Source organism: Canis aureus, chromosome 11 (assembly GCF_053574225.1).
Source record: "Canis aureus isolate CA01 chromosome 11, VMU_Caureus_v.1.0, whole genome shotgun sequence".
Classification (NCBI taxonomy): Eukaryota; Metazoa; Chordata; class Mammalia; order Carnivora; family Canidae; genus Canis; species Canis aureus.
In genome coordinates, this window is record NC_135621.1 from 32,409,567 (window position 1) to 32,428,872 (window position 19,306).

Below are 19,306 nucleotides of genomic sequence, written 5' to 3' on the forward strand. Positions count from 1 at the left end.
CAGCTCTAAATTCACCTCTTCCGTGTTACCTTCTGTAATTGACTCCATCCAGCTCAGGTTTTGTTGATTATTTCCTCTCATTGTCCGCCTTGCACCCTCAGATGAAGGCACCATGCTGTTAATTTTCACCATCTCCAGGTGCCTGGATGGCTCAGTTGGTTAAGCATCTGCCTTTGGCTCAAATCATGATCCCAGTGTCCTGGGATTAAGCCCCACCTGGGGCTCCCTGCTCAGTGGGAAGTCTGCATCTCCCTCTACCCCTTCCTCTGTTCATGCATTCCCTTTTTCTCTCTCTCTCTCTCTCTTTCTCTCTTTCTCTCTCTCTCTCTTTTCCCTCTTTCGAAATAAAATCTTTTAAAAGATTCACCATTTCTCACATTGTCCATATGTAGGTGTCTATGACTGCTTCCAGCATGAGCTTCTGCTGACAAACTCCCCAGTTCTTGTTCAATGTTGCTTCCAAGGACTGCCCTCTGAAGCTTTTTGACCATGTAATCACCAGACTCACATTCAAAGGGAATAAGGGAAATAGATTCAGGCAGGCCCACAACTGGGCCAAATCCTCCCATCTTCACTTCCCCTCCTTCCTTCCTTGCTGGTGGCTACAGATTTGGCTGGTCTCCTGTAGGCACCTTCATGCTACTCACCAGCTGTCAAAACTCTTCTCTGTCCTAACCAGTTATAGTAGGACAAAATTCTCTCATTTTTAAATTTAAATTCAACTTGTCAACCTATAGTGCAGCACCAGTTTCAGATATAGTTGTCAATATTTCTTCAGTTGCATATAACAAAGTTCTCTCTTAAGAAAAACTCAGAAACTAGAGTGAGGAATAAAACAAATGCAAAAGTATAAAGAAAAAATAGCTTTTGAGTCGATTTTGTTTCCTAGAGAGTAATGCTTAATTTCTAAATTAGATTCCAACTCAGATATTCTATTATTCTGCAGAGCGATGCTATGGTATTAACAGGTACTGTGTTTAACAAACCTAACTCAGGGCCACCTACCAGGTGTGTGACAAGGAGGCATCTTTCTTCATTAGGGAAGAAAATTCTCCCCAGAAACACCCTAAAATAGGTTCATATACTCCTACTAAAGCTGCAAGGGAATCGGAGGAAGTGAGCATTTATAATTTTCAGCTTCTGTTGTGAGACATGGTCTCTTTCAGAAGGAAGTAAAAAGGGAACGATTACTGAGCAGAAGCAATCGGTATTCGCCATATGTAGTTACTACTAGTTAAAAACATACAATAAAATACCCCATTTCTAGATCCAACAATGTATACTCTTGTTTACAAATGTCAGCTAATCAGAAGTCCATGTTGTGAGTCTATTTTCCTCTTTGCTTGCAGAAGGACAGGCATCTATTTTCTCTAAGATGATATTTTTTTCCCTTCAAAAGGCTCGAAATTTCGAAGATTCCTGGGGTCACTTTCCCAGAGTCTGGTGAGACTGGCACACTAGAGCTACAAAAGGAAGAGACCTGAATGTTCACACTTCTTATGAATCAGGCACTCTGTTAATTACTTTTTGTGTGTGATTTTATTTAATTCTCACTGCAGGGCTGTGACACAGATACATCATCACCAGGGCTGGGGAGCAGGGGTGAGGAAGTAGGGTTCCTAGGGCTAAAAATTTAAGGAGGCACCCATCCTCAGGGCTGAGCCAGTGGTATTCTTGTACTGATGTAACACAGAGAGTGAGTGCCTCCTTAAATTTTACCCACTAGGCTCCTCATTCACCTCTGCCTCACCCCAGCCATGATCATCACCATGATTATATAGATGAGACAATCATCTATATAATCTATATAATCTATAAAATTACATTCCTGAAAATTTACATTAAACCCAGTTTGTCAGACTCACCCTTAAACACTGGATAATGCCCTCTCAAGTGTGAGTGATGCAAATACCATGGAAATAGAGTGGAGGTCTCACCAAAGAGCTAGGACCAACTGGTAGACCAGACATCTTGAAGGAACAAGACTCTATCTCACTGAGTGCTCATCCATTAAGGGTTGCATGTTGACCACAGCTGGTAGAAGGCATCTATCCTCTTCCCCTCCCCTGGTTTACTGTCACTCCCACCCATGGCTGCAGCCCCTTTTGTTCCATTCCTCCCCTGTGCCATGTGCCATCCTTCCTGTAAAATATACCTGCAAGGCCCTATAGCACTACTGAATCTCTCCTTCAGATAACTAATTAAAAATCTAAAATAGAGCATTACCCAATGCCTCTCTGGTGGCACTCCATGAGAGGTGTCTCCCTACTGGATACCTTTGTTGTCTGCTACTTAGTTTACATTTCCTGTATGGTAAACATTGAGGAAATGGAGTAGCAGAGTCCTTTTCTACACCCAGGGGAATTTCACAAGACAGTTCATCTAACTTAGCCTATGTTCTTTTAGTTAACTGCAAGAATCTGAGTCTAGAAAAAATCCGTCTGGTCCCTGGAATAGAGGAATAGGTTCAAATAGTGTTTGATATCTGATTAGCGAGTACTCACTGATATGATGTATGAGGCACTGTGCACATCTTTATGAAAGACATGAGGTCACATGTGCTGAGCTCCTGAGATTCTGCTCTCCCTCCAACCTAAATTAACCTAAATTTGTAGGCAATTAACTCCTACCCACAGGTCCACTCTGCTTTGAACATGAAGACCAGTTTTTATTACCCAAGTAAGTGGTCCATCACAAAAATCCCTCCAAACATACCTAGCCTCTTGCTTTCAATTTTATTCCCCTAATTATATGAAGTGGTGTTTTGTTTCATTATTTAACAGCCAAGCCTCTCTCTACCTTACATCCCCAATTTAGCAAACAGGTCTCCATCCTGTCTCACCAGATTCACATAGCTCATCTCCCAGCCCTGGGTAGACATCACTGTGTGATGGAAAGAACATGAGCTTTGGAAGGAGTTAGGTTTGCTTGGGAAAACCTGAAGTGAAGCAGGAAGACTGGCTCCTGGTCTAAATATACTACTAGTTAACAATTATGCAGCACAAATCACATGCCAGAGACTGTTCTAAGTGCTTTATGTAGACTGACTCACTGAACCCTCACAGAAACTCTATGTGGTAAGCACAATGTTATGTCTACTCCATTCCTGAGGAGATTTAGGGCACAGAGAGGTTACTTTTCCAAATTTTCACAGCTGGAGGCCATAGAGCCAGGACAGCCTGGCAGTCCAGCATGAGACAGGCAGCTCTTAACTACTACACTTCACGGCCTCTCATACAGAATTCCTGGGTAAAAATAATGATAACAAAACCAAAAATGGAGTGGCATTTGAAAGCATAGGGATAATCCTCAGCTGCCAAAAAAAAAAGTGGATTTAAAACCAAGAGGTGATCAGGGGCTTAGGTTAACATCCAAATTGGTATTAAAACAAAAGATGAGACTTAGGATCTGGGCTTTGGGTTGTGATATTCATCTAGGAACAGGGACTGAAACACTCTTTCCTGGGTGGCCAGAGAAACCTTCCTGGCACAGAATTCATAGAAAAAGAGTTAATTTTCCAGGGTTAGAAATGATAAGAAAATAAAGAAAGAGGGTCTAGAAGAGAAAGTATTGCTTTCTCTAGGATTACCTGTCAATTTTTGGCAACCAAGAACTTAGATTTTAACAATCCATGTACCCAAGGGACAGTAGACAACACATAGGACTTGCAATTGGAGGAAGGGTACTGGGGGAGATGAACTGGAACCTTATCTAAAGACAAGACTCTCAAAAATATATAGGAAAAATACTTACAAAAAAAAAAAAAGCTTACTTTCCAGAAGCAAGGTTGGAATGTTTATTTATCTCAGAGTAAAGCAGATTAAAACCTCCTCAAGGCTCTCTATCCATAAGCCTAATCTACACAGGGGTTTGGGTCCAGAATCCATATCTGATACATAGTCCAAAAAATAGCCCAAACCAAAAATGTAGCTGAAAGTAGTCCAATGTTGTAGTACCCCAGGGTCTTAGCCGAAGAGAAGTCAAATCCTCTTCTGAAAGGCCCCTGAAGAATGATGTTCCAAGGAACAGTCACTGATAATGACAAATTACATAATATGTAGAAGCAAGTCCCTATGATTAAGATTAAAATCACAAACAACACCAAAACCACAAATTGCAGAACTAGACTCATAAAGACTCTCAGTGTTGGAACTTACATAAGGAGATAAAAATAAGTATAAATAATATATTTAAAGAAATAAGTTATTGAAACTATGACAAAAGACCATTTTCCCTCCCCCCAAATGACTATCAAAGCTGACCAGGAAATGTTGAAAAATTATCAAATGGAACTTTTGAAAATAATAAACAAATGAAAATTAGAAACTCTATGAATAGATTAAGCGGCAGATTATATAGAGATGAAGAAAGTCTTGCTGAAATAATTTTAATCAGTTACCAAGATTGCAGTCAATAAAGATGGAAGAAAGGAAATATGAAAAAAGATTCACAGAGGATAGAGCAAGAAGGTCTAAGAAACAACCAACTGGTGCCCATGCATAGGAATGGACAGAAAGACCAGAGAGATGGAAGCCTTATTAAGATTACTGTTGGAGGGGCATCTGGTTGGCTCAGTCAGTCAAGCATCTACCTTTGATTCAGGTCCTGGGATCAAGCCTGGCGTTGGGCTCCTTGCTCAGTGGAGAGTCAGCTTCTCCTTCTCCCCGCCCCCTGCTTGTGTTCTCTCTGGCTCTTTCTCACTCTCCCTCTCAAGTAAATAAATAAAATCTTCTTTTAAAAAAAGATTATTGTCTGAGAAATTTTCAGAATCACTGAAAGGCATAATTTCATAGGTGCACCCAATCTAATGAACCCCAGAAAACAAGAATGCATATTACTATCAAATAAGCTGTGGACTGTAAGCTGACTTTCCATCCACAAAAAAAGAAGCCAGAAGTCAATGGAATAATATCTTAAAAGTAGTGAAATAGGGGCGCCTGGGTGGTTCAGTCAGTTGGGTGTCTGCCTTTGGCTCAGGTCATGATCCCAGAGTCCCGGGAGTCCTGTATCAAGCTTTCTGCCCAGCGGGGAGCCTGCTTCTCCCTCTCCCCCTGCTGCTCCCCCTGCTTGTGCTCTCTCTGTCAAATAAATAAATAAAATCTTTTTTTTAAAGGTACTAAAATAAAAGCCTTGTCAATCTTGAATATGTATATTCAGAAAAACCATTTTCTTCCAGAACAATAGTGAAATAAGACATTTGCAGACAGAAACCAAAGGAAAAAAAATTATTTGCTACCAAGAGAAATTCATAAAGAATGTATTTTGAAAAGAAGAAAAATAAACCTCAAAAAAGGCATGAGATTCAAGGAGGGAGGGGGAGAAGAAAAAAAATTAACGTGCATGAATTGATACAACCTAGAAAGGTACAAATCAATCAAATCTCCTATTTGTGGGGTTTAAGAAGAACTAAAAGGGGACATCATTTTATTATTAGAGGGTAAACAGCACAAAACGTCCGATCCTTGTTCAGGAAGATGATAAAAATAAATTTGGGGTTATTTTAAGTTAAATATATATGTTGAACATCTAAGAGAACTGTAAAAAGAATTAAAATAGTTTACCACTAACATTTGTAGTCATAAAAATATAATTTAAAAGATATCAATCAAAAGATGACACAGAAGGAGATAAAATTGATTGATATGTGGAAATCAAAAACCAACAAAAATAAAACACATGATCTTTACTCCCTTCCACTGTTTGGAGAAGAACAATAAAACGTGCTGATCACCTGGGCTCAAGGAAGAGAAAGTCAGCACTGAGGAATGGAAGCTCCAATTCATGTCATGAAGCATGGCATCTGAATTAGCCGTGTCCATGTGGTGTCAGAACCCCAAACTGGGAAATGTGCAGAAAGGCTGCATCTAGAACATATCAATTCCATTGGTCCCTTAGAGGCCAATGGTAAAATACTCAACAAGATGTTTGCATAAGTCAAAAAATGTTAGGATTCACAAGTAAAACAGCTGCCACAAAGATAAGCTTGTAGTAAAAAAAAAAAAAAAACTGCAAATGACAGGAGAAACAAATGTGAATATGATCCAGGCAGCAGGGCAAAAGTCAGAATCACACCCCATGGGAGAACCAAGGATAATAATAATAAACAAAAACTTACAGCCACTATTCTGCAGACATAAAACTCAGGTTTAGTGAAGTTCAATTGTCCTTCTAGAGCTCAGTATATTTATTACACTTTGCCCAGATTTCTGACAATTTTGGAGCCCAGGTGAAATTGGGGCTGTGGCTTTCGACTTAAAAATGTTTAAAATATTCAAAGAGAAAAAGGAAGAAGGAGCATCGATAATGTAACTATGGAACAATTACCCACAAAATTGGAAAAGAACCAAATACAAATTCTGGAAATGGAAAATACAGTCATAGAAAATAAATAAGTAAATAAAACCACAGTGGATAGCTTACATGATGAATCTGTGATTGAATTTCAACTCTACCACCTACCAACTAACCTTGGGTAAGGGAGTTCTTTTATTTCTGAGACCGAAATTCCACATTTATAAGATGGTCTAGTTAATAGCTATTTCACAAGGTTATTGTGGAATTTAAAAGAATAGTACACCTGAAGCCTGGCATGTGGTTAATCTCAACTTTGTTCCTTTTCCACATTTCTGCTTATTTTCTGCCTTGTATTATGGTTATATCTATATTTGATTTTTCCACCATTAGACCGTAAGTCCCTCACAAGCAAGACCTAATACAGAGTTTGCATATAGACGTTCTAGATAAGTAAAATTTTATACATAACATGAAACATATATGCATATACATACATGAATATACATAACATGAAACATATATGAAAGAAAAGTAAAAATATATTTGAAAATGAACATAAGGGGGAAAATCAAGGATCAGTATCCAAACATCCTTTAGGATTCTGATCAATTGCCCCAAATTTGGATTTCTGGTTCCTAGCATTCAGCCACACTTGTTAGGTTAGCTCAGGAGTCAGCAAACATTTTCTGTTAAGATCAGAGAGGAAGTATTTCAGGCTTTGCAGATCACATGATTTCTGCTGCCACTATTAAACTCTGCCCTTATCCTATAAAAGCAGCCACAGACAGCACATCAGTAAATTAGCATGGCTGTGCTCACTATGACTTTATTTAGAAAAACAGTATCAGGTTGGAGAACTGACCTCTGAGGAAAGCTACCTTTGCTCTATGGCCTTTGTCATTTACTTCCTTCCTTTGCTAGCTTGTATCTCACAATTTGAACAAGAACTTCCCCAGGTTAGAAGCATGACTGATTCACTTCTGCAACCTCCAGTAGTAGCTAGCCAAGGCATGGCACAGGATAGGCAATCTGCAAATATTTGTTATGGAAATAAATCCTTGAGAAGTGGGACCTAATTCCCCTCCCCTCAGATCCACACCAGTCTTAAGGACTCCCTTGACTAATGGGATATGATAAAAATGACATGGGAGACGTTGGAGCATGGGACATAAGACATCTTCCAGCTTCTGTGTGGGTCTCTTGGAACACTGTCTGGTAGCCCTGGGAGCTAGCCAAGAAGTCTGACAACTCTGCAAAAGAGAAATTCGGAGAGGCAGCCACTGAGACTACATAGAGAAGGAGAGTGACCTAAGGCCATCCTTCCCACCCTCATCATCAAAGCACCAGACATGTGAACAAGCCATATCCTACCCTACAGCACAGCCACCACCAGCTGAACACCGCAAGTGACTCTAGCTGATGCAATGTGCAGCAGAAGAATCATCCAACTGAGCCCTGTCTGAATTCCTGAGCAATGATGTCACTGGATACTACCATAAACAGTGGCTTTTCCAGGCCACCACGTTTTGGGGTGGTTTGTTATACATCAGATTACCCGAACAGCTGCAGATAGAACCACTCCACTGAGGTAAGTGCCATCCGTTTCTCTGGGTGCCACTGTTGGAGATGTTGTCTCTCTCCAATGGTTTTAGAATTTTCATGTCCTGCCCTTCACTCCCAGAGGGCTCTCCTGGCTCTGGTCGACCTTTGAAATTTTTGCCTTGTTGTAGACCAGGCCACGGTCTGTCTACACCCTTGTCTACATTCTGCATTTCAATCATATGTATGTCCCCTACCACCTTTGGAAATTCTATCCAAATCACTGTTTGCCTGAAATTGTTTAAATCTTCTTACCTGGGTTTTTACTGTTTATGTTCTTGTGTTTGTGGGAGATGGGGCTGTATGACCTCTGCATTCTCCTCCAATTCAGCCATTCCAAGGTCACATTGAGAATATCTGAATACTTAACTTTGGTCAGGTCTAAACAACTTCTCTTTGGAGATACATCAGGGACAGGGCTTGGGGCAAACCCCTAGGTGTCCCCTAATGCATAAGCAGAAGAGCAACAGTTCATAGCTCTCCTGTAATCTCTGCATCCTGTAGCCAGGTGTGCTTAGACCTGGGCACAGCTAGACATCCAGGGGGTCTAGGTTCCAGGGAAGGGACCCCCACCTGTTGCTTTGCCTTTTATGGGGTGGCCTCATAGAAGAAAATAAACATTTTAGACTCAGATACCAAGAACATCGAGCCTAGCTATCACACATTTTAGAGGAGCTCTGTGATGACCAGATGCCCAGCAGATGGAAACCTTGGGAAATGGGTATCAGGCACAGCCCCTCCCACTATAGGGCGGGGCTTAGACCTAGCTCACTGGTTGCCAAGCCACTTGGAGAAAGCTGGAGAGGTCATTCAGCCCTTCTTGCCTGCACAGGGATCCTGGCCTTCCCCTTTCATATCCACCAAACCGCGGTCTCTCTGGTTGTGCCCCATTGGCCAAAATCATCTTAAACCACCACCTTTGTATACCAGGCCCCATCCCCCACCAGCTCTGCCCAATGGAGAACAGACATGCTCTGGGCCTCTTCAGCGCTGTCAAGAATTTCTTTTGCTCACATTCTGCATCCTTGAGCAGTCCTTCATGAATCCACAGCAGATGTTTCTTAGTCCTTTCATTTTCCTTTTTCAGAGGAATTGTAATCGGCTGTGCTTTAATTAGGATCTCCCTCAGGATACTTGGGCTTTTTTCCATACCCGAGAGTTTGCAGATTCTCTCTTAGTGCACCAGGCTGATTAGATTTCTTAATTCCCTAAAATTTGCTGTCTCAAAGCCTAATACCCATGTAGTGATGAGGTCTGTTTCTCTCCCTCTCCTCTCATTGTGCTAAATCCAGGCACCAGTCACTGGTAAGGCACTTAATCTCTGGCTTCCTGCAAATGCCTTTCTGGACTGGGCAAGCTGGCCCTGAAGGTGGAGCCACTCCCTAATGGACAGCTTTGCTGGAGCTGAAAGGGCCTTCTGACCTGATTTGGAAAGTCCTCCTCCATTCAGTGGAGTAGCGCTGGCCTCGCTGGATTGGATCTCACTTGGAGTGACCAGAATAAGCCTAGCACAGGCTTAGCTGTAACCTGTCGATCATTCACATCACTTTTTCTATTAATGTGTATTGGGCTCCTACTCTGTGCAATGAGGACACAAGGATAAACATGCTTCTTAAGTTGTTGGAAATTACTGTCTAATGGGAGACACCAATAAGTGAAAAGACAAATATTCTGTAGCACTGTGAAAGGTGCTTTCAGCAAAGTGGGACATGGGTATCTGGGGAATGGGAAAAGGTTTCTTCAAAAATCAACATCTAAGTCGAGGCTGGAAGGGCAAATAGGAGTCCAGGCCAAGGAGACTGGGGAAAGGGTATGAAGGCAAGGTAGAAAAAGAGGAGGGTTTTCTAGGCAAAGGGAAAACCTTAAGAGACAGTGAGGCTTGTTCTGGGACTGCAAGTGACTCATTGCTGCTGGAGTGTAATGCAAGCAGGAGGGAACGGAGTTGGGTTGTGTGTGTGTGTGTGTGTGTGTGTGTGTGTGTGTGTGTGGAGGGTCTCAAGAGTACAAGACGAAATGGTAGGCAAGGGCCAGAGCATGCAAAAACCGGTGAACCATTTTAGGTTATTGACACTGGAAGAAGTGGATCTGTCCCCTTTACATCATTCATAGTGTGGGTTTCAGGCCCCGGCACGTCACACTCCCAGGAATTGAGAGAGCCCTGACTACTCATATTCTAGAGACGGCTGGTTCTGGCAGGAGGTGTCTCCAAAACCTAACAAGCTCGTTGAAGCCTGAGAACCTTCTGAAAGAGGGGGCACGCTTAGAAAGAAAAAGTGGGTCCAGTGGAGAAGTAGATGGAAAATTCAGCTCAGTGAAGTGGGAGCTGGGTGTTCTGGGCTGCAGAAGAAGCCAGAGTGATGGGCCAGAAGCACCTACAACTTCCTAGTATCAGTAACATCCTCGCTATTCCCAAGCAGGTCCCAACAGCCAGCCCAGGTGGACCCAAGGGTTAATACTTGTCACAGGTATATGGGCTGCCTTTTTTATTTTTTGAAGTTGTGACATTTCAGACTATCTCAAAAGATTGTTGGTCTAGAGGATAGAAGAGTGAAAGAAAGGGGCAGAGAGGACAGGCATGTTTGTGTTATTTTTCCTGTCCAGATTCAGGGCAAAGCAGAGGAGTAGAACTCTCTCAGAGGGTCCAAGGCCAGGAGAAACAGGAATTTGTGGAGATCAGAGCTCAAAGCAGGCCTCGAGTCAGGGACCAGGGTAGGGAAAAACACAGGTTAAAGGGTAGAAAGACGTCAGAAGGTGAAGTTGCCAAAAGACAAAACCCACAACCCCAGTAACAGATTGGACCAAACCATTGGAGACAGAATGTTACCAGTTATCAATCAATCGATAACCCTGTTATCAGTATTAGTTGATAATGACGATTGTTAGCAATGATACTATTGTTACCAACTGATTACATTAGCAATGATCATTGATTAAAAACAAGTATTTATGAGGCACTTGCTGTGTGTCAGACACTACATTTCATAGAAGATGGATATACAGACACATACCTACATACACCCGCACATGCACACATGTGGTTAGATAACTCGATAAGGAGATAGATAGATAGCAGGACTGTCTGTCTCCTTGTTCCCTCTAATATGGAAATAAAACCTAATGACTTCAAAGCCATAATTGGGCAAAGTGCTTTCAAATTTAATAGAAAATGTCTATGTAGAGCAAGAAATAGACACAGGCAACCTTATTAGATTAAAAATTATGGTGGTGTAAGAAATGGAATCTTCTATGTAGCCTGGCTGAAGGCTATTGGTACAATATTAACCCCTACAGGACAAGGTATGTGATCTTTCTTTCTTTCTTTCTTTCTTTCTTTCTTTTTTACTACTTCAGGCTACTGAAGAAAAATGGAGGGTAAAAAGTCAAGGGGAGCCAAGGGCAAATAGTTCTCCCGTCTTTCTCCAGCCCCACTTCACCACCATGGCTTTCCACACCCCACTACTCAGCAGCAGAAACAGATGCAAGAATCCTGAGATGCAAAAGGAGGCTGGGAACTTGGCAATTACTAGGAAGAATGACAGTGTAGGGGAAAGAGGGAAGAAGAGAAGATGAGAGGAGGGCAGCCTGGGAGAAGGGCAGGAATCTGCTTGACATTCTTCACCGGCTCAGAAATAGTCTTGCAAAGGTACCTGGAGGCTGGCAGCTGGTGCCATGAGCTGCTGTAAAAGCCCTGTTATCCAGAACAATTAGAACCAGCAAGTTGGGCAGCCCCAGTGGCCCAGTGGTTTAGTGCCGCCTTCAGCCTAGGGTGTGATCCTGGAGACCCAGGATTGAGTCCCATGTCAGGCTCCCTGCATAGAGCCTGCTTCTCCCTCTGCCTGTGTCTTTGCCTCTCTCTCTGTGTGTGTCTCTCAAGAATAAATAAATAAATAAATAAATAAATAAATAAATAAATAAATAAAATCTTAAAAAAGAAAAAACCATTTTTTTATATTCCCCAAATGAATGAGACCATATGATTTTTGTCCTTCTCCGATTGACTTAGTGAAAGGGAATAAAGGGGAAAGGAGAAAAAATAAGTGGGAAATATCAGAAAGGGAGACAGAACATGAAAGACTCCTAACTCTGGGAAACGAACTAGGGGTGGTGGAAGGGGAGGTGGGCAGGGGGTGGGGGTGACTGGGTGGCGGGCACCAAGGGGGGCACTTGATGGGATGAGCACTGGGTGTTATTCTGTATGTTGACAAATTGAACACCAATAAAAAATAAATTTATTTAAAAAAAAAGCAAGTTGAAAGAAGAGAAGAAACCTTTAAAAATGAAAGAGGCCCACCTTAAGGATTTTTGTTTCAACCTAAAACATATCAACGCACCTTTGTTTGCCTTGTGCCATAGGATGCACATCTTTCTTTCAATGTAGGCTTGCAAACTGGAAATCCCAATCCTCTTGTACAAACCTCCTTTACATTTCAATTTTCAGTTTCAAATCCCTTCAAATAGGAGAAGAATGTAGAGAGTGTACAAAGCAGTCTGAGTAAAGGACCAGTCTCTATTTTTACTATTGTTCTCCAGCCACTTATTGTGATCTCACATGCATCTGAAAGCATTTTTAAATGACTTGGCTTTTCAAGGTTTTTTTCAACTACCTTAATTTCATTTTTATGGAAACACTGCTCTATTTCCTTCTACATGGACATTTTATCAACTTATATAATTTCTAATTAGGTTAAGGTAATAAGAGTAGCAGGATAGCAAATGGAACTTTTACTGTTGAACCAGAATTAGCTACTCAGACTCAAAGCAAATGGCAAAGTAGCATCCAGTACCCCACATTCTGAAAAGAACTAGGGATATCGGGTGCCCAGACACTTCCTCCAGGGTGATGGCATCAATCAGCAGCCAAGTCATTAACAACAAAGTCCTTAATGCTATTAATAATATCCTCCCCTAAAAGCCTTATACCTTAACTACTACATGTCTAGATTTTAAACCCCTTCTATTTTGTTCAGTTGTATATTTAAGTACATTATGTCAGTAATGCAAAATGAAGCAATGCAACTGTATCAGTTGCACATTAAGAAAAAAAATAAGCCCTCTCTGGAAGACTTGAAATGAGTTCTTAAGAAGAATATATAAATACAGTAGTAGTCTATGAAAAGTAACTTCGTATAATCAGCCTCAAATAGAAAGGGATTGAATAGCTTAAAAACAACATTCTGATTGGAAAAAATATGTCATCACAGGGTTTTATCAGAACAAGCAAAGTTATGATCTCATTATTTTTCTGAGCAAGTCTATTCTAATTATAAGAGAATAAGATTTAAAAGTGAAGCAGAAAAGGGGTGCATCGGTAGCTGGGCTTTCTAGGAGAGAGGAAAACATGGAGAGAGGGAGATAGTTAATGAGTACAAAGACTGCTTCCATACTAATTAGGAATAAACCACAAAAAGAGAAGTCAAACTGCATGTTGAACATTAACTTTTGATCCTGCAAACCAGCAGACCAAGCTGTCTAGGGCAGTTCAAGTTAACTTGCATTGTGATTTATCAAGCACCTGTACGTTTCTCCCCTATTTGCTGAAGATGTGCACTCAGGTCCAGGTGGCAAGTTGCCCTGAGTGAATGTGAACCACCTGGCACTTGTGGGCTCCTGAATGGGCCACCCTTGACACAGGTGAATCTGCTCCGAAGAAGGGACAATAGGATCTTCAATTTTTGAAAAGCAGAGACCAGAAAAGTATCTTGGTCAAATGTCTTTTGATTGAAAATGAGAGAACCCAACTCAAACCACCTTGCAAAGAGGGGCAAGGAGGAGTGGTAAACTGTTTATGGTTCATTAAAAAAAAAAGTAGTGTATTCTAGCTTTCAGCAAGGTTGAATCCAGCTGATCACACACAGCGGACAGAAATAGGTCTCTCTGTCCCTCAGCTCTGCTTCCCATTGTCTAGGCATGATTTTCAGCCTTCTCCACACCGGTGGGAGGGCAGAGGCTCCCATGGGCTGGTGTTTGTGTGATCCCAGCTTCAATTCAAGTGAAAAGAAAGCTTCTTTCTGGAAGTCATGATAAAAGTTCTATAACTGCATATCACTGATGCCCAGATTGGGTCACACACCCAGCGTCTCTATCTGCTCAGGCTGCTCTAACAGAATATCACAGACTTGGGGGTTCAAACAATAGACATTCCTTTCTCATAGTTTTGGAGGCTGGAAGTTCAAGTTCAAGGTGCCAGCATGAGGGTGTCTGGTTAGAGCCCTCTTCCTGGCTTTCAGCCTGCTGCCTTCTCTAGGTGTCCTCACATTGTAGAGAGAGAAAGAGAGAACTCTAGTCTCTCTTCCCCTTCTTATAAGGACATTAATCTCAGTATGGGGTCCCCATCTTCGTGACCTCATCTAAATTTAATTACCTCCCCAAAGCCCATAACTATAAATCCCAACACACTGGGAGTTAAAGCTTCAGTATATAACTTGGTGGGGACCCCAACATTCAGTCTGTAGTACACATCCTGAACCAACCACCATGGTGAAAGGGATACTACATGGTGAAAGACCATGCTTACAGGGTTTCCTATCCTTCCCTGAGGCCAGGGGTGAAGTCAGCTCTGCCTGGACCACACGAACTGAGTGGACCAAGAGGGCTTTCCTGGAGGAACATTGGGACACTGTAATAAGGAGAAGGTGGATGGGTCCCTGATGGGAGAAAAAAAAGATTTCTTCTACAGCTAAGGAAAGTCCTTAAACTACCATTAATTGAACATATACTACGTGTGGAGTAGGCTACATGCATTTTATCTTTTGATCTACACAACCAGGTAGATAACATTACTCCTATTTTACTATAAAAGAAACTGAGTCCTAGAGCTATTAGGAGACTTTGCCAGGCATTACAAACCTAGTAAGTAGGGCTTCAGGGGCTCTACGATGGAGATATCTCACCCAAAAGTACCTACTGCCCAGTGTTCTGAATTCCACTGTTCCATTAGAAACCCACCAACATAGCAAGTTCCCACTCAGTCTGAGGCAGGGGTAAGGTTGGTGCTTATCTCCCACATGCTTTGGGGCCAGTAGGTAATTTCACAGATGAGCAGAGAATTGAATGGGACCCTGAAGTGGAGGCAGGGTTCGTTCATTGTGAAGAAAAGGCACGTTCAGAATTGTAAACACTGAAGGGTCTAATTCTGTAAAAATCCAACAAAGGAAAAAAAAAAAAGATCTGCATATCCAAAAAGGCTGGGAGTAGATGCTTCAGGGAATCAAAACCTAAGAAATTACTTTCTTCTCTATACTTTTCTGATCTTTCCAAATTTTCTATCATGAGGAATTATTTTTCATCAGGGAAAGGTTTACTTTTAAACAAACCTGGAAATAGAGGATAAAGAAATGTAAAATAACCCCTAAGATATTTGAACCACATTGATAAGCTGGAAAAATCTTGTCAGGTTTCTGTGAATGAATTTTTTTTAATGAAGCATTGGAGTTAATAGCAAATTCTCTGCATGAACAGAAGTTAATATTTTCGTGCCCTCTGGCACTTGGAAGCCAGCAGCACACAGTGCAGGCATGTATTTTTATAACCCAGACACAAGTGCTAACAGCAAGGTTGGAAAACATGCTGACTCAGCCAGGCTCCCGCGGTGGGCGGGGGTGAAGCAAGGACAAACTTTGAGGACTCTTGAAGACCGAGAGGTTCTATGATCAGGAGCAGAAGAAAAAGTGAGCAATGAACCTGAGAAAGGAATTAAAAAGTCATTCTTCCCTGGAGTTCAAGACCCTGGACAGTTCTCTGTAGGGGGCTCCTGCTTAGTCACCACCTGAAACCCTTGTTCCTGGTGAAATCCAAGAAAATAATCCTCATCACAACCAGGGTCCCTCAGGTGTCTGTCACGCATCAGTTTACAAACCATTTCCCCATTTACTGTCTCATGTGAGCCTCGCCATCTCCTCATCAGGCAGGCTCTGAGGATCTTTCATTGGAAGATAAAGGAAACAGTATGCTTCAAGCAATGATGGGGGCTGGACAAAGTCTCTTAAGAAAGCCCAAGTGAGGGGCCCGGGTGGCTCAGTGGTTGAGCGTCTGCCTTCAGCCCAGGGTGTGATCTCGGGGTCCTGGGATCGAGTCCCACATCAGGTTCCCTCAGGGAGCCTGCTTCTCCCTCTGCCTGTGTCTCTGCCTCTCTCTGAGTCTCTCATGAATAAACAAATAAAATCTTTAAAGAAAAATAAAATTTTTTAAAAATAATATCAAAATAAAAAGAAAGCCAAAGTGAGTTTGGAATTATTAGAGATGGCTAATTGCAAAACTGCATGCAGTTCTGCCCTTGCTGCATATTGCACTGAGGGGGGAAATGGATTTGAGCCATTAAGAATGAAGCCTCCCTCCAGGAAGGGGACGATTCAACATCATATGCTTTCCAACATGACACACAGAGGACACAGGACCACCTCTGTGATATTCCTGCCAACAATTCATTACCTGAATCAAATCATGAGAAAACATCAGACAAACTCAAATTGAGGGATATTCAACTAACAACTGGCCTGTTCTCTTCCATAATAACAAGGTCATGAGCTACAAAGAGTGAGCAACTTTTCCAAATTAAAAGACACTACAAAGAGAGCAACAACTGAATACACCATGGGACTCTACATGGGATTCTAAACCAGAAAACAATTTTTTTAACTGTAAATGTCATCATAAGGACTACTGATGAAATTTGCGTAAGTTCTATAGATTAGATGATACAATTAAATCAATATTAATTTCTTGATTTTGATCATTATACTCTGGTTATATAACAGGATGTCTTTTTAGGAAATACACATTGAAATATTTGAGGTAAAGAAGCAGGGGCATGAAGCTTCAACTTGCTCTAAATCATTCAGAAATAGACATGAAGGAGGGTACATGATATGATGAGCATAGAGTTTTATATGCAATTGATGAATTATTGAACACTAAATCTGAAATTAATGATGTACTATATGTTGGCTAATTGAATTAAAATAAAACAGAAATTGAGACATACATACATACATAATGATATAGAATGATAAAGCCAATAGGTACAGAGAAAGAGAGAAGTACAGGGATGGGATGGGAAGGACTGGAATGGAATGGAAAAGAACAGAAAGGGATGGGATAAAGTGAGTTGGGTTAGGATGGGTGGATGGACACATGCATGGATGGATGCATGGATAGCTGGGTAGATGCATGGATGCATGGATGGATGGATGGATGGATGGATGCATGGATGCATGGATGCATGGATGGATTGGACAGATGGGGTGTAAGGAATGGGAGGTGATGAAATGGTATGGGAAGGAATGATACAGAGAGCTGGAGTACAATGCAATATACACTACAAAGGGCTGTGTAAAGATTATAAAATGAGAAAGACAACGTTAAGCAGAAAATACAACATAGCTGATATTTCCTAATATTCATGACACAAAACAACCTAGCACCTGGATAATGCTAGCCAAACTCAACGTTCAGCGTATTTTCATTCCATGCTTTTCTATATTCTATTCAGCTGAACATCAAAATCCTTAATATAAGCATTTGGTTTTCCAGTTAGGAAGATCTGGTTTTATACCCTGGCACCACCACTTTCCAGCTGGGCTATTCCTGGAAAGTTCTTCACCTCGTTAAGCCCTGAGGTCCTCGATGGGAAACTATGCCAGTGTTACAGGGCTTTTGTGAGAAAATCTGATACATGAGAAAAGTCAAAGAAAAGAAAGCCTAGCATGCAGAGACACAAAATACTTTTCATTTTTATTTTGCCCATTTTTATGTTCCCAGACCCTGGCTGCCACATACACAGTCCCTATAGGGACTGGAGAGCCCAGCCAGGCTGCAGGCTCTTCTCCCTGGAAGGTCCTCAACTCACCATGATCCATTGGTGAGATGGACCATCTCCATCTCACCACCATCCATCCACCATGGCTGACCTAAGACTGGGATCATGAACCACTGGGGCTTCTTCTGGAAACTTACCCTCATAGACACCAAATAAACACTTTGAAAACATTTTTATCCAAAAACATGCTAAAAACATTGGCAAAATTCATGGAAAATATAATATGAACCACATTATTCTTTACAAAGCCACAAAAACAGCGCACCGTTATTAATAATTAAAAGTGATGCTCTGAAAAATAAAATAAAATAAAATAAAAAAATAAAAAAAATAAAAGTGATGCTCTGTTGCATTTGGCACAATTTGTGATTTTTGTATTTATTTATATTTACAGTGTCTCTCTCTCCCCTCTAGACTGAGCAACAGAGGCAAGGAATTAAGTCTTACTCATCCATGTTTCCACAGTGCCTAGTTGTGTCTAGCTCATGGTAAATGATAAATAAATGTGTGGGGGGGCGTGTATGAATGGCAAATGAATGAATAAATGAGTGAATGGGATTTTCTAGGTCTGGGGGACTTCTAAGAGCCTATGATTTTTGTCTGGCTTGCATCCATTGAACTTCCAACAGTCTATTCAATTCTCAAAAATTATCCATAGAGACCTGTGATACGGAATTATGTATATTCTAAAATCCATATTCTAATCTTGCCAACTCCTGTTCACTGGGATTCATCCTGAGAGGATATGCCTCCAACCCCCTGGGTACAACCATGTTGGAAGACACTCTCTGTGTCCCTATTGTCAAAAATGCTGAAGAGGAGGCTCTGGGGGAGTGAACTGGAGCTATGTCCTGGAGTCATCCCGTCACCTCCAGATGCAGAACCATCAGCCTTCTACCTACAAGCTAAAGTGGGCAAGTAGTAAGGGACCTCAGAAACTAAAGGAGATCTGGAGGGGAGCCATTGGAAATCAAAGCCCATCTGCACAAGAGTCAGAGTAGAATGAGTTTCTGTGTCCTTACTACCTAGGTCTGAATCCCAAGTCCACCAGGTGAGTGCTCTGTGACCTGGGGAAAATCCCATCAATCATGAATATCTGTTTCCTCATCCTTCATATGGAATGGGATAATAAAATATATTTCACAGGCTTTTGTGAAATCAGTTAATACAAAAGAAATTGAACAGAACCAGGTACATAGTAAGTATTCGATCTTTGCAGTTTATGGTTATTCAGGGTGAAGAATGAGCAGGTGTCAACAAGACACCCAAGTAAGAAGACCTCAGAGTGAAGACAAAGAGTTGTGACTTCACTTCATTAGACAAAGTGTGTCTGGGACAGTGTGCTCTTAGAGGCTTGCAGCACACCCTCTGGACCAAGCTACAACCACTTCAAAGGTTCCAGAAGCATCAGGTAAAGACCACTGCTGAAAGCACAGAGCATAGCTGACTAGTGCAAATGCATTATGTGTCCTCTGCCTGAATTCAGTTTTGTTCTCTCCTGCCCCATCACAGGCTCCTGAGAACAGATCAACTTGAAACTCATTTCAACATTTAAATTGTCAGGATATGATTAAGCCTTGGAGAAGATTAATTACCAGC